Source organism: Podarcis filfolensis, assembly GCF_964270895.1.
Source record: "Podarcis filfolensis genome assembly, chromosome: 2".
Taxonomy (NCBI): Eukaryota; Metazoa; Chordata; class Lepidosauria; order Squamata; family Lacertidae; genus Podarcis; species Podarcis filfolensis.
The window spans coordinates 57084904-57102096 of NC_139605.1; the positions used below are offsets into that span (position 1 = coordinate 57084904).

The following is a 17193-nucleotide window of genomic DNA, read 5'->3' on the forward strand; positions in this document are numbered from 1 at the left end:
CTTTTAAGAAACCCTGGGGAGCTGCTGCCTGTCAGTGTAGGCAATGCTAAGCTTAATGGACCAATGGTCTGGCTCGGTATAAGGTGGCTTCCTATATTCTTGTGCATCTAAAGGCAACGGGTATGCAAAATAACAGTATGTTATTGCGCTCGCCCCACCTAGCCCTGTTACTTCATTGTCACTGTAGTGAGGCTAATAAATCATAGAATCATAGAATCATAGAATCATAGAGTTGGAAGAGACCACAAGGGCCATCGAGTCCAACCCCCTGCCAAGCAGGAAACACCATCAGAGCACTCCTGACATATGGTTGTCAAGCCTCTGCTTAAAGACCTCCAAAGAAGGAGACTCCACCACACTCCTTGGCAGCAAATTCCACTGTCGAACAGCTCTTACTGTCAGGAAGTTCTTCCTAATGTTTAGGTGGAATCTTCTTTCTTGTAGCCCACACTCTTTCCCAACCAGGGAGTTAGAGAGGGGGTTAGATAATTCCTCCCTCAGTCGTACTGAGCTGTGGGAAAGGTCCATGCCTACTTCTCCAACAACAAGCTGCAGAGGAACACGCAGCTGGTTGTTTCAGTGGTGGTTGGTAGAGGTGCTCCAAGGTATGTGTAGTTATCTGGGAGTAGGGCTCACTGAACACTACAGGACTTACTTCTGAGTAAACGTGCATAGGATTGTGTCCAATGGGGGAGAGAGCGCCTTGGTATCAAAACATTTTGGCTCAGCTGTCAAGGGCAGTCATATTTCTGGTCCTCTGCTTTTGAGTAATTTCTACTGGGGGATGCAAAAGAGAAGCAGATTGTGTCTTATGCAATTTAAGAAGATTTTCTGAGAAAGAACCAGTATTTTTCCATTTTTCTACTAGCGAAGAGGGAGCAATGCTATCTGAATTAAGCATCCCCAAAATGTCACCGGCACTGAGCCGCAGTAAGGCTGATCTTTAGTTGCTTAATTTTAATGATTAAGTGATTAGAAGCAGGAAAATTAATTGACTAAGAAAGCTTTAATTGACTGACAGCCCCACAGCATCATATGGAAGCAGTACCAGAATTTTTATTATGAGGGCAACTGTTGCTTTGTGCCCTTTCCACATCAGCAGCTTATTGAGTTTCATGCATTTTGGGTTGGGAAGTCACACATCAGAGGATTCACCGAGTTTGTCAGAGCCACAGCAGCCACATGCAGATGGACCCCTGTAAAGTATAACTCAGTCCTATTCTGTCCCCCTCTGTCAGATATGGGCTGTGATCAGCTGTCTGAAGTGAGCAAGGAGCTGGGAATCCAGAACTGGTAGTTGATAGGGCATGTTGGTAGTCAGGACTAAAGAATGACAGGGAACCAAACAACAAGCCAGGAGACTATGAAGGAAAGCCAGGACTGAAGAACATACTAGGAAGCAGGGTCAAGGAGGAAGCCAAATGTCAGGGTTGCAGAACGACCAAGAAAACCCTCTCGCTCAACAGGAAGCTCTTTTAGGAGTGAACTCCTCTGTTGCTGTGCCTGCACTGCACTAAGCCCCCTGCCCCTCATCTTCTCAGGAACTGGCAGCAATGCTTAGTGGGTGAGAAAGCAGGTGAGCAACCTGTCTTTCAAGTCACTTTTTAAATAATAGAATTTCATTATTTGAACACCACACGCATCATAAAAGTTCTAAAATGATAAAATTACATATGGAGGAATTCACGATCAAGCTAAGGTGAGAGCTTGCCAGATGGAATGATCCTCCCTCTGCACACTGTTCTGGGGGTTATCCCAACCCACTCCGAGCCAATTTTGAGGGGTACAAGAGTGGGGGGGGGAGCACTGTTGCGCAAGCAAAAGTCCTTGTGCTAGGCTTCCATTGAGGGAACTTGTTAGGTGACTCCTACCCACAAATCTGAAATACATATTAGAGTAAGCCCAATAACATTAAAGGTTGCTTTCTTCTCTTAAATATTGCTGCTGTAGTACGTAAGAAACATTCCCCACTTATCTATAAACAAATTATTCTGTCTTCTACCCTCTCTAACCCTCAATGTATTAGTTTTACAATATATGCTACATGTCGGAGTTTCAGTCCAATCCTCTATAGTTGGAATTCTTGTTTTCTTCTGCATTCAAGCAGCTGTTAATAGATGCATCACAATTTCTGTATCTAGAGGCAGCACTGAGCCTTTTACAAAGCCAAAAAGTACAATTAAAGGGTCTATGACCTGTGATTATTTCAATTTTTCACTATCTCTTTCAAAAAGTTCCTTATCTTGGGACAAAACCAAAACATGTGAGCCATATCTGCGTTTGCTGTTTTACATCCCCAACATGTATTATCTGTATCGTTATGCAAAAGATACATAAGTCTTACAGTTGTCAAATACCATAAAAAAATAAAATATAAACATTCTCTTTCACATTTAAACTAATTGTTTGTTGTCAGATATACTGCTATTTCCAGTTCCAAACTCTTGTTGGAATCTGAAAACGCACGTCTTTGGTGAGTATTAGTTGTTATATTTATATCTATAAGGATTTTCTATTACCTACTCAATAAATTCTTATGATTTTGAAACTTTGAAGTTTCAAAAGTGGTTTTTCATTAAATGAATTCATATTTTCTCAATAACCTGAAGATTATATTTCTAAGTTGCAGGTATTTAAAAGCTAGTTGTTAGGATTGCAGCATTTCAACTCTGAGACCTGTGGGTATACGGTGGTATAGAAATTTAATAAATAATAATTTTAAAAAATGATTTCTTCATATATTTTAAATGCCCCTTCATTCATTAGTTCAGCTAGTTCAATTAACCCATATTGTTTCCATAATGACAAAGTGCCCAACAATATTTTATCTTTTATTTATTCATTATAATTAATTGCAGTTAATGGCGACAGCGCTGGGCTCAGTTATCTCCTAAATTTATATTTCTTTTTTTTTTTTTAATATTTTTTATTAAACAATTTTTATAACCACACAAACATAACATAAATACAACAAATACATAAACAAACAAAAACAAAACAGAAAAAAACCAAGTACCATTTCATATCTTAATTTCTTAAACCTTTCTTCCTCGACTTCCTCATGCCTCCCTTTTCTGTATTCCAGGTTCTAATCAATTACTCAGCAAATCTTCCCTTATTTTAATTTAAATTTAAGCTAATCTTCCTTATTCTCCTTGTCTTAACCATTACTAATAGTAACCATTTACTTTCCAGTCCAACATCATTCTAACTTTCATTAATTTTGTAATATTTCTTTAGATAATCCTTGAACTTTTTCCATTCCTCTTCCGCTGCTTCTCTTCCCTGGTTTCGGATTCTGCTCGTCATTTCTGCCAAGCCCCTAAATTTATATTTCTAGTACATGGATTCAACTTTGTTATATCCTTATCAAAATTAGTCTGGTACCAAGTGTATTTTTAAAAATATTTGTTGGAACATTCAGTTATTCCAGTAACATAGCAATATCAGGTTGAAACCATGCTCTGAAATACATTAGCATAGCTGTTTCATGTCGTTTTATAGTACAGTACAGTGGTTTCTTGATGCAGTTGGTAGAGATAGGCTAAAAATAAGTACAGGAAAGAGAGAAGGAGCTGCTCCCTCAAACCTGTCTATGAATACCATATTGGCCTGAATATAAGATTACTTTCCCCCCAAATTCTGACCGTGAAAAGTTAAAGTGTGGTTGCTGGAATGATTTAAAACAGGGATGCAGAAAGGGGAGGTATGGGGAAGTCGCTGAAAGAAGGTTTTAGGAAAGAAAGGTCAAGAAATTATACGTGTTTATATGTTTGTTTGTTTATGTATTGTGTTGTATTGTCTTTAATATGTGTTGAAAAACCAATAAAAAATTTATAAAAAAGAAAAGAAAAGTTAAAGTGTGGCTTAAATTCGCGACCTTACAAAAACTGGCTTTTATGATATTGCTGCTGAAACAGGCATACGGTAAAACATAATGGGTGTGAGTGCCTGCGGGATTTTAAGGGAGCAGCTTATATTCAGGTATTGTCTCACTCCCCCTTGAATTTTAAAGGTGCGGCTTATATCCGGGCCAATACAGTAGCAAATGGAAATGTCTTTGTGGGTTGTCTCCTGGGCCTTTCAGCAAGGTTTGAGGGGGAAGCTACATCCTTTATGCTTTGGTTTTGCACAATGTGTCTGCTCCTGTATATCACCTGTGCTGAAAAACTGAGCACAATGCAGATCCATCCATTCACCTGATAGCCCAAGCAGAGGAAAGGCAGTATTCTTTCAAAGTGTATGTTTGTGGCGATACACAACTGCTCAAACTCCCCCCCCCCCCGTCCTCCCCGCTTTCTGACACCACACTAAGGCCCAGAGAGATCCTGCGCAGGTGTGCAAATCTTTAAATAAACATTTGCATATGCCCTGCCTTACACCTGGCACTCACTCGCATGGATGACACATCAATAGTGAGACTTATTTTGGAACAACAAAGCACTCCACTAGGCAGAGAGCCCCAGGAGGGAAGCAACTCCCCTGGTGAGAACCCTCGAGAAGACAGGCGCTTTTCTGATGCTAATTACTGGGCTGTCATCTAAAGCAAGCTCCTCCATTGTGAGGATAGCACGAAGAGATTGTTTGGATATGATCTCATCATTCTTCCTGGATGATGGAAGCAAAAGAACCACAAAACAGCAGCCATTTATTGGCAAGTGAAGTGAACGGGAAGCAGTTTTGCGCTCAACAGAATTTGAGAAGTCACAATTGGTCAAGTTGGGGGAATGGAATAACATAGAAACTGCCCCATTTCTACTGATCTGCATATTCTGGATTAACTTCCCTTCGTAATAAGGATCACTCCAGCCTTTTCATATACTTTTCTAAACAAGTGTTTCACAAGGGCTGCAGAAGGCTTAATGGAGGCACAAGCAATCAATTAGCCCCAGTTCCTACCTTCACTTGAGCAAATAGCAGCCCCCTTAGAACCCCACCAGTGCAGCCTCATTCTCCAATCTTGCCTTCCACTGAAGGAAGAGAAAAGCTGAGCCAGCAATCCAGAGCTGTGGTAAGAATCAGCATTGTGTTCCTTAAATTCCCCTTGCTCACTATTTTTCATTAACGTTTTATTGTCTGTTAATAGCACAAACAGAAAACTGCCTTCTGCAAAGCTATAATATTTGAGATCAACCAATACAATAAGAGGAGACAGACATAAGGGACAAAGAAATTCAATTGCTTCTATTTGTGCTCCCAAATTGGAGTTGCATCAGATATCAATCTGGGGATGGGTGGGAACCCAAGAACAATTGCATTAGCAGAATAGTATAGCAGAGATGAAATCCTGTAATGACCTGAAGCATAGCTCAGAGTGTTTTACAGAAAAGAGTGGGTAGTATTGGCCCATCATGTGTAATTGATGACAAAATTCAATGTTACTTTGGAGCAGAGGTTACAGAAGCAAGAATCCCTTCCTCTAAATCTCTGCTAAAAATTCTATGCTAAGATTCTGACAGAGTCTGTGCTCAGAATTGTGTCTGAAAACGTATTTTGGAACACAAGCATCTCAGCCTACTTTTCAAAAGGGATGGCCAACTAGAAGCCTGTGCGCTCATTCCAGCCTGCCTCCCAGGGTGTTTCCGAGCACAATTCAGTGTTGGTGCTGACTTTTAAAGCCCTAAACAGCCTCGGCCCAGTATACCTGATGGAGCGTCTCCTCCCCCATTGTTCAGCCCAGACACTGTAGTCCTCCCTGAGTGTCTTCTGCTGGTTCCCTCACTGTGAGAAGTGAAGTTACAGGGAACCAGGCAGAGAGCCTTCTCGGCAGTAGCGCCCTCCCTGTGGAACACCCTCCCATTAGGTGTCAAGGAACAATCTGAATTTTACAAGACATCTGAAGGCAGCCCTGTATCAGGAAGTTTTTAATGTTTGATGTTTTAGTATGTTCTGATATAGGCTTTGAGCTGCCCAGAGTGGCTGGGGAAACCCAGCAAGATGGGTGGGGTATAAATAATAAAATTATTATTATTATTATTATTATTATTATTATTATTATTATTAATATTTCATCTGGACTGGGACAGCTCCACCAAATTTTAATCAACATATGGTGAAAAGTGAGCCCATACACAGAAGGAAAAGAATACAGTTTGAAGGTTGAAGGAAACAGACTATGAAATATGTATGCTATATGTATATATATTTATGGGCATTTAATAGTATTCTTGAATGCATCTGTTCCATGAATCTATTATCAGGTGGCATCAACTTTACTACAAAATACAACTTGTCATGAGCTGGAGAAGGTACACATCTGGGCCCTCATCCTCTGTTTGGAAAACAACCCTTAAAAATGAATAAACCAGAAACTGGTTATGCTTGCTCTAGAATAACATATACATTCAACAATATGGTAAAGTTCTTTCTTTGAAAGAGAAACATGTGTGCAAGCCTTTTGCCCATCAGTCACTAGGCATCAATATGCCCTTCCTATTTTGGACAAGACAGAAATGTCATGTCACTGAATTTCCTCACCCACATCCCATTGACATACAGTATGAGGAAGACAGACACCAGCAAAATCTAAGAGCTACTATGGTAGAACGAGATCAGTGCTTCTAGTGGTGATTAGCAACAGTTGCTGTATATAAAGCAATAAATAAGCAACTCTTGATGGGATCATTCCTCTGGGAACTGGCCTCCAGGGCAATGAAGTCCAAGGGCTAATTACATATTGCATGCAAAGTACTTTCTTTTGTTTTGAAAAGTTTCTGCATTTCATCTACTAGGTGGGCTCAACTTCGCAAATTTCTTTTTAACACTGCAGTTTTCAAAATGCAGCAAATACACAAAAAAGCACATCATGCTTTGGACAAACAAACAGATCTCATGCATTTTGGTAGCATAATGCAGCATGGTCTGGGTGACCTCCAGGATTGTGCAAGCAGATTTTCCCTTCCTCGTCTCTCCTGCAGCCCCATTTGCCTCCCAAATCTGCTCCAGAGGACCTGCCAAACTTCTAAAGTCATTTAGGGTGTGTGTGGGAGGCTGCAGGGGAAAGGAAAGCAAGACTAAGTCCCATTACATGAGACTGTTTCACTAGTGGATGGGCACAATTGGACCCTAGGGCTTTGATTGCTCATGGACTTATTTTCTTGCTTAAACTGATTTTAAGTAGGCTTTTAAAAATATATAATGAAAGAAACGGATAGTGTCTGTTTATGTGGCAAAACTGGTCAAGATAGAAGAACAATGTATTCTACAAAGTGGCAAAGAAATGTTTAACCACCTGCTCACAGTGCTCCTGTTTGCTCAGGCGAACATACCTAGTTCAGCACAGACAGCTGCTAAAGTGTGCACTGCCCAGAGCAAAACAATCCATTCTACAAAATCCATGAGAAGAGAATCTTAGGCAGGAAGAGTGTAGCTCCACAAGCACAGGTTAATAAGCAGTTTACTGTATTCCTAGCAAAGTACCCTTTCAGCTTCTTAACACCACTGCTCTTAAGTGGCTGCAGGTTGTGGCAGGGCACTTCATGCTATGGTTGTCTGAAAAAAGAAGATGTGTGTGTGTGTCTAGATTTGAAAGACTCCTGAATCCCAAGATGAAATGAGGTGTCTCAGAGGGATTTGGGATGTGTCCAAGGCAAAATGGGATCTGTACAAGATGTTATGAGCCAAAGCAAGGACCCTTTGAAGCCCTTCTTAGTGTCTTGGCAATCCAGGCATCAAAAAATGCTGCAGACAAGGGCCCACTAAAAGCAAAAGTCTCTAAACTTACCATAAAAGGAATAATGATAGGGTGGAGTGATGAGGTAAGGTACAACAAGCACCAGAGTTGGGAGACAGTGGAGGGAAAGTTTCATTATGACTGGTTTGTCAGAGGCAAAACGCTTAATCAGGGGGAATATGCACGAGTCACAAGAAACTCAGAAGAGTGTATACAGGATGCCTAAGTCACTTATGGGGACGCAGGTGGTGCTGTGGGTCAGATTTGAAAGACTCCTGAATCCCAAGATGAAGTGAGGTGTCTCAGAGGGATTTGGGATGTGTCCAAGGCAAAATGGGATCTAGGGCTTGCAGATCAGAAGGTCGGCAGTTCGAATCCCTGCAGTGGGGTCAGCTCCTGCTGCTCGGCCAACTCCTGCCAACCTAGCAGTTCAAAAGCATGTCAAAGTGCAAGCAGATAAATAGGTACCGCTCTGGCGGGAAGGTAAATGGTGTTTCTGTGCACTGCTCTGGTTCACCAGAAGTGGCTTAGTCATGCTGGCCACATGACCCGGAAGCTGTACGCCGACTCCCTAGGCCAATAAAGCGAGATGAGCACCGCAACCCCAGAGTTGTCCGTGACTGGACCTAACGGTCAGGGGTCCCTTATACTTTCTCTTTCACCTCTTTGGGATAAGGTGTGAATTGGGTCTCAGAATGCAAAGCTGACTGCAACTTCTTGACTTGGGGTGTGTATTCTACAAATGAGCGCAAGGATTTCCACTTGAATAATATGAATTACCCCTCCCACCTGTATCCTTTTTGCTCCAGAGGATTGGGGGAACCCCTAGGACAGATTTATGGGGCTTGCAGGGGTAGGAGAGGGGGAGAACATCCCCTTATGCAAGCAGAAATCCTTGCACTGATGGAATGATTGCCTTAGAGTTACACTGGATTCCCACCCTTGTAGCCACATCCACATGATACGTTTAAAGCACATATTTATACCATACGGCTTCTCGCAAAGAATCCTGGGAATTGCAGTTTACCCACCACAGAACTACAATTCCCAGCATTCTTAACAAACTAAAGTTCCAAGGATTCTTTGGGGGAAGCTTTTAGTGTGGATGTGACTGAAGGCACATAATATTCTCAATTGCTATTAAGAATAAGAGTAATTTACTGTCTGGTAAATTGTTAACAGGCCCGTGTGGCATGGACAAAGCACTTCTTTTTTTCTTTTTTTTGGAAAAGAGCAGCAGCAGATGGCAGCATCCTGAGATGGCTTTCAACGCCAGGATCCTAGTATTGATGCACATATTCCCGAAGTGCCATTCACATCCAGCCACTGGTTTGTAAACTGTTGCTTTTGACAGAATCTTGACATTGTTTGTCTGATTCTTGCTCAGGAAGGGGAAGCTGGGGAAAGAGGATGTTCACCAGTTGCCAAGAAAGCAGGTGGACAGAGGCCACGCACTGAAGACTGGAAGGCTTGGCAAAAGTGCTAGCTTGATTCCAGATTAGAGCATTGATCAAGATTCTTCCAGCAGCTATGTTTCAGTCTTAGCAGGTGATTCATCAGAGGCACACTGAGAGAAGCAGAGTAAGGGAAGCAGCGGCAGCAACATAATTGACTCTAATAGAGATTTTCTGGAGTGACATCACAGCTTGAGCCTGGCCTGAGGTATGTTTGGAGAAGGCACCATTCCTGTCAGATGCCTGTGGAGCCCATTAGTCATAGCTGCCTGTCCCTGGATGCTTTGGAAGCTTTGTGGCAGCTGTGAGGCACATGGGCCATTTTTCTTGGGCAAACACCTTCTTCCAGCTGCTACTACTGGCATTAAACGTCGTACTGGGCTAGAAAGCAGTAAGGATGGGACCAGAACGGCCTCTTTCTGAAGGGCAAGTTTATGTGCAGAAGTAACTAGGGAGAGAGGATCAGTCAAAAGGTCTGAGCAGCAGTAAAAATAATACATGTTGGGGGGGGGGTCTCTTCAGCTTCCAAGACATGTCACAAACACAAAATCAGTGACCCCAATATCTCTTACAATGGAAAACTGTCTGTGGGTCTTCATATAATTTCATCTGAAGTGGCTGCACTTAGACTGTTTCGGACTGCATCAAAACTGCATTGGCAAGTCTTCCACATAACCACAGGGTTCCTGAGTTAACAAAGCAGGATGACCCGCATCTCAGGGTTATTGTACGGTACTCTGGGTTCATCCACACTTGTGCAGTCCTGTGGCTACAAAGCATGGGTCTGAGAGTTTTTCCATTTGCCCTGCCACTTTCCCCAGGAAATCCCACTCACTAGTACGGAATTGGAGCAAATGTCAGTCCATGGAAAACTTGATTGATCTTTGTTCCAATTCAGCAGCAAAGAGTGGGTTTCCCTGGGGGGAAGCAGCAGGTCAAGAAGAAGTGGGGCTGAGCCCTCTGTCGCAGCTTTAGTCACCCACCTCCCCAAATCCCTGAGAAGTAAAACAACAGCTGCATGCCTTGTATGAGGCTGACTACTGCACTATTTGAATTACTGGGCAAAATATGCAAATAGTAAAAAAAGAGAGCACATTCTTTGAGACAGCAGAATGTGCTTGCTGCTTACAAGATGCGGAAATGAAGGCAAACACCTTCATTTTCAGTGCCTGTGCTTTATCGTGCATGGGTGAATCTGCAAGCACCTTAACTTGAAGGGGTTGTTTTGATCCTAGATTAAATGTAAATTCATATAATCCTAAACCATGGAGTACAAAACAAGAGAATGAAATGTAACAATATGTCTAACCTAGCCAAATAGAAGACATTATATGTGAACAATGCTGCAAAGCCACAAACCCACACTCATAGGAAGATCTGCACTACATACGTTGATACTTGTGAAGATCCTGTGCTGTGTGCTACCCTACTTTCTTTGGGCAAACCTTCCCAGTTATCATCCGTCCTGTCCATAGTTATGTGGGTAGTAGGCAACTGTCAAAACCATGGGGTTTGCCAGAAACTGAAAACCTCATGCAGCTCAGAGGCATCCTGAACCCAATGCATGTGCGCTCAGTAGTCAGTCCTACTGTGTTTCATGACACATACCCTAGTAAGTGTGCATAGGATTGCAGCCTAAGGATGGCAGTGTTTCCTCATACTCTTAAAAACCCATGCATCTGGATCAATCCCTTGTGTGCACTGATCTGAAGTGACTAGATAGGATGGCTCCCCACTGGAAGCTGTTAAGGAGAGGCTGGATGGCCACCTATCGCAAATGCTACAACAGTGGGCTTTGCGCATTGGCAGGGGTTGGACTGGATGACCTTTGGAGTTCCTTCCCAACTCCTTTGGAGTTCCTTCCCCTTATGAAACTAAGAATGGTGGAACCCTGGCAGGGCTGGGCAGCCCATGTTCACACGGTAGTTTCCATGCCTGCAAATAATTTCCAGATTGGAACAAACGAACCTCAAAAAATGTTTGGGTGCAAACGTTCCCTCCCATATTCCCCTTTTTAATGCTCAAAGAAGAAGAACTTTAGTGAGGAATCAAAGCCCAATGGCAGAACTGGGTTATGGGTTCAACCTTGGTGTCTGCAGGGACAGGCAATGGAAAAGCCCTTCTCCACCTGAGATGCTGGACAGCAGCTGCCAGGCAGAGTAGATGATGCTGAGCCAAATGGACAAAAAGTCTTACTTGTATATAGCAGCTTCCCATGTCCTTATTTCTTTTTTTAAACTGCTTTACTAAATGTGCAGAAAACTCATAAATATACATATAAATAAGATGGCAAGGATCCTACAAGGTCACTCAGTGGGCAGCCCCCTTGAACATTAAGATGGGATTAATTATATCCAATGTGTGTGTGTGTGTGTGTTTTAAAAAATGTCTGTGATCTATTATTAAAAACTTCCACTGGTACGAAATCCACAGCCTCCGTTGCTAAGTTGGTTCTCTGATGAATTGCTCATGTGGTGGGAACATTATAATGGCTGCAGTTCTAAAAGGTTTCAATCTTGCTGTTCTAATTCTCTAGTTTGCTTTTTTTAAAAAAAAACAGGAAGAAGAAAAAGAAGTGGTGTAAAGTAACAATAACCTCTGGAAGATCACTTAGTGAAATGGTGCTTTTAAAGACCTCGATGGCACGGCCCAGCTAGTGATGGGAAACACAGCAGAAGAGGAATTGTATTGGGCTGTTTTTGCAGTATAACATCAGGGCAAGCTGTGCAGGCATGGCACATTAGGGGTGGGGTTGGATCCTGGTGCCACTTCCAAAAGGCTGCTGCTGGTAGTGCCAAAGGCAACTGAGATGAGAATCAAGCTCACTGCCTTCATGTTTAAATATTAAACCAGCAAAGCACAGTCATTTGTCTCTGTTCTTTAATTTTAAACTTGGTGAATTTTGTGTTGGTGCACAACTGACAGGTGCTGAGTAGGTGAAGAATCCCCCCCCCAGTGCATCAACAGCCTGGGAGTGTTATATTTGAGGGAATAAAGATGGGGCAACGTCTATTCAGTAGATTAAAAACAAATGAGTCCCTCTTCTAATAGTAGGAGCACTTCCAGGCTGCTTCTTTTCTCAGGTAGGGTTCAATCAAATATTGACAAATTCAGGTTGCGCAATTGCAGCTGATGGTGAGGTCTTGCCCAACAAACCTTCTCCCCCACCCCCAAAAACTGACTTTTTGTGATAAGGAAAGTGATGGGAAATGCCATGGAAAGTGTGGTAATAATACTTGGTTGTTGCAACTGTCACCAAACCTCCACACAAACAAATCAGAATGAATGCTCAATAAACAGGTTATTTAGAAGCATCCTAAGATGGCCTTAAGGTGCTGTAGAAATTTAAATTTCTTTGACTTCTCCAAAAGCTGCTTATAGGCAAAGAATGAAAAAAAAGGAGGGTGTCAGTTTTCTACACTAAGTTGGGAAAACTTTGGTCCTTCCAGTGTTGTTGGACTGCAACTCCTATAATTCCTTTCTATTGATTGTGATGGCTGCACTGATGGGAGTTGTAGTTCAACACATCTAGAGGATCAGAGGCTTCCTCATTCCCAATCTCTTGCCTGTACTACATGAGTGCTCTCTCTTCAACCAACCACTCCTACTTGGGTTTTCACTTCAGCATTCCTCTGAAGGTCTGAACAATGCTAACTAAGCAATCTTCTGCCCATAGGCACTTCCCCACCTCAAGAACAGAAATTTCCTTCTAAGAAACCCTTAGCACTCCATAGGTCTCTCAGCATGATCAAGCTCCTTAACATTTTAGGCAAATAAATCAGCAGCTACTTTGCCAGTGTCCAATTGAAATGATTCCTAAAATACATGGAGATGTATTTGTACATACCCATCTCTCTCACCCATGCTTCATCCTACTTCTCCTTTGCCCGTCCCGTCTAAATTTACAATGTAAGCTCCTCAGGGCAGAGATCTGTCAACTGCGCTTCTGTTGCTCTGTCAAGGGCTGCCATGCACATTCATTACATAAATAAATAACAACGGTTGTTTCTCATTTGTAGAATACCATCCGCTTGTCTTCCCTTGAGGCTATACTTTTTTATTGTGGAGCTAATATGTTTTCCCAGAACTCAAAACAATATTTTGTCACTGGGAAAAATGAGTTTCTTCTTCACACAGATAGCATACATCCATTTCCCTTAGAGCTGCCATACAGCATGTGGTTGTGAAACCGTCACAGCCCCCTAATGAATATGGCTTTCAACTTGACTAGTGAGAAGCTCCACAACTATCCCTGTTATGACCATATTTTTGATCCTCTATTTTTTAAAAAAGTATCTGACAGTTATGTGTTTTCTTGTTTTACAGCTCCAGCAGGTGAGTGTACGTCTAATCTTTCTTCTTTTTTAAGATACTGATGGTCAGCAACGGGATCCTCATCACCCAGTGACTCTCCAAAAGATCACAGGCTTGTTCGAACCAGAGAAACTATACTTAGGCATTGGGGACATGATGGAAAATTGGTTCCTCTTTAGTTAGAAGCAGTGCAGTAGAGCAGAGATGGGCCGAGACAAAGTGCCACCATTCAGAAAGAAACTCAACAAATAAGCACAGCAGAGGTATCTGAGGGTGAAGGTCTTGCTCATGGTCCCTATCAGTAGAAGGTGGCATGAAGAACAACGACTTGAGACAAGTTTGGGGCTTTTACAAAGTTTTCACACTCTGGTTTAAACTGCTGTCTGCAACATGTTAAGAGCTTTGTTGTTGTTTAAAAATGTAATTATATTATTGTGATCTGCCCTAGGCTCCTTTCAGGGAGGAAGGGAAAGCTATACATTTGAAATAATAAATAATAGCTATGGAAAGCTGTAGCCCCCCCCCCCGCAATCTGTCTACTGTCACTTTAAAGCTGTCCTCAAGCTGTTCATGGCCACTATATCTTTTGGCTATGTGAGGTGAGAAGAAGCACTTCCTTATTACTTTAGCAATTTAAAGCACAATCCTAAGATATAAACAGTGGGACACTGGTGGCGCTGTGGTCCAAACCACAGAGCCTAGGGCTTGCTGATCAGAAGGTCGGCAGTTTGAATCCCCACGATGGGGTGAGCTCCCGTTGCTCGGTCCCTGCTCCTGCCAACCTAGCAGTTTGAAAGCACGTCAAAGTGCAAGTAGATAAATAGGCACCGCTCCGGTGGGAAGGTAAACGGCGTTTCTGTGTGCTGCTCTGGTTCGCCAGAAGCGGCTTAGTCATGCTGGCCACATGACCGGGAAGCTGTACGCTGGCTCCCTCGGCCAATAAAGTGAGATGAGCGCCGCAACCCCAGAGTCGGCCACGACTAGACCTAATGGTCAGGGGTCCCTTTACCTTTAAGACCTAAAGAGTTCCGTGGAGCTGACTCCCACTGAGTGTGAATAAGCTTGAAGCTTGAGACCGCAATTCTATGCAAACATACCTATGCGCAGGCCTCATCAAATACAGTGCAACTGATGTCTAAGGACTGTGCTATAAGAGCCACTGCACAACATGCAGTGCACACGCACACACACACACACATTGCTTAGTGTGTGTAGTGTAATGTGGAAGCTGTAAACTAATCAAGATCCCATCTCTTCTGTGCAAAGAAAAATGGCAAGTTGCACTGAGCAGGGGTTGTGGTGGTGTCTTGCTTCAGTTGTCACTGTTATCTCATCAGAAGTGACTCAGAGTTCCTTTCCCTTTTCTTTCTCTCCACTTCAGAAAGCTTAAACAATTTTGCTGTCAAAAATAAATAAATATCTCTGTCTTTTAAGGCTGTACAGGGATGTAAAGTAGCAGAACTGTACATTGTACATCCCACCATATTGTGTTACGAGGGCCTTTCGGGAGTATTGTGCAGGAGCAACAATGCACTTGGGGCGTATAGAGATACCACAATAACAGAACGTGCATTATGAAATGCATGTATTATCTCCAACTCTGACAAACGTCTTAGGATCAATACAGTAAAATGAGTTGTTTCAGTCAGGTTTTTTTTTTTTTTTAATGTGGAATTGAATTTGGAGCTGTCTTCTGAAAGAAAGGTGGTCTATGTGTATGTGAGTGGCTCTGCCATAAATAATCTGATTGATATATAGAGTTAGATAAAATTCATGGGGGTGGGGGCTATCAACAGCTACCAGCTGTGATAGCTCTGCTCTGCCTTCATGGTTAGAGGCAGTGGTGCTTCTGAGGACCAGTTTCTAGAAACCACAAGAGGGGAGAGTACCCTTCTTTGCCTGAATCCTGCTTGCAGGTTTCCCACAGGTATCAGAGTGGCTACTGTGTGAACAGGCTGCTGTGCTGGATGGGCCATAGGCCTGATAGGCCATAGGCCATAGGCCAAATTCCACAGCTGTAAAAGCAGGTTCCCGAATCATAGTGTGCGTTACCATAGGGATGTGTGGCACATTGAAACAAATATTGGACTCCATGGGCAAATCCCTCATGGGCCTGGAATAAGACAACTACTTAAGTGAGAGCATTGAGCAGGGATGTGGAGTATGTGGCCCTCTAGGTGTTACTGGACTACATTTCCCAGCATCTCTGGCAACTGGCATCCTTGGAAACTACTTAAAACTGAAAGCAGTTTTAGTCAGACAGATCACTAGATGCCCAGTGACTTGTGAATAATCCCAAGGAAACAGAATGGAATGCTGCTCGCTAGTTCTAGCTACCCTAAAGGGGAGACTATTCTTATTCTTACTATATTATTATTATTATTATTATTATTATTATTATTATTATTATTATTATTTATAATTTGTACAGAGTGAACAAAGCCCTAAGTCTCCATGTCATGCATTATTAAACACCCATACAACCACCCTTCCCAGCTGAGTAGTTTGCTGCACCAGAGATGGGAGTTTCTGAACTACCTGAAGGCCTCAGCCTGAAGGGGAGCTTCTTTTCAAACATTTGAGCCTTTTTCTCACTATTCATCTGTGTTCTCTCTTCCCAGTTCCTGCAAATGGGTCCAAATTCCATTCTCCGCTAAAGATCTGTAATGCATTTGGCCTCAATGCTATCACGGGCACCATAGGTCCCTTTGGCCTATCCTTGCACAGCTGGTCTTTATCCACATCCTTAATATCATATATAAATGCACATGTACGGTGACTCCGGCCCATAAATATTTATGGCAAAGGAAATGCAATGCACTGTGTGGAGGAGTTGGGTAAAAGGAGCTTGAGAAGAATGCCAGGTGTCACTTAAGTTTCCTCTTCCCCTGCCAGACAAAGGAAGCACTCAGAAGACCCCAAATTAAAGGCAGTGATTTTCCCTGTAGCTATCTAGAAATCAGCACAAAAAGAACTAGTATCAGGCTTCGAAGAAAACCAACCAACTTTGACATACTATCCTAAGAAAGTGCATAACTGATAAAAGGCACCATCTTAATTTCTCTACGTTTTGATACTTTTACAAGGATATATTTGTATAACAGTAGCATGATATCGGCAGTTGCATTTTCAGTCCTGTTCCCAATGATCCCCTAACATGAAATCTTTTCTACAACTGCCATACATTGGGTTGACGTCTTCATTGAATGGTGCTAACATTCAGTAGAATAGTATCAAGGCAACAATTTGAAAACAAGTTAAGTTACAAAGTGAAAAAAAGGACAATCACCGAAACATTATAATGGAGTCAACCCGTGAAAATGCTCTCACTCCCATACCAGAAACCATAATTGCCAAAAACCAACATGGCCATTTTGTATCAATTTAAAAACATTTCTTTAGTTGTTTTTGCACTCTTTTAAAAAAACTGTTTTGAGTTTTTATTGTATATTTGTAAATCACATTGAGATGTATGCAAAAGGTGATTCATATAACAAATAAATATATAAGCAGCAACTTGGAACCATAAGAGAAATGCGCCTACCTTGCTGTTGATCTACAGGCAGGTGCTCCTTCAGGTAACTAAAACCAGGGCTCCTCAGTCAGGCAGTGCATGTCAAAGGCAGCACAGACCCTAGAAAGGCATGTAGATGAAGAGGACAAGATAAGGAGAGCTTGGACTTGCACTCCTGCTCTTCCTTTTGGTGCCACTCCTGGCCTAGCTCAGTGGACCTTAGCTAGCAGAACCAAACC

The 17193-nt window shown here is 42.4% G+C and overlaps 1 protein-coding gene across 2 annotated transcripts in view; it reads right to left on the reverse strand.

Moving 5' to 3' along the window:
- Positions 1-17193, reverse strand: part of CPLX2 (complexin 2) — a 119851-nt gene that overhangs the window by 93281 nt on the left and 9377 nt on the right. The window contains exon 2 of one of the 2 annotated variants that reach the window (XM_083603962.1): positions 16985-17074. The exons of the other annotated variant lie outside the window; for it this stretch is intronic. The gene's annotated coding sequence lies outside the window, so the exon portion shown is untranslated. The remainder of the gene's footprint in view (positions 1-16984; positions 17075-17193) is intronic. 2 annotated transcript variants of the gene reach the window in all.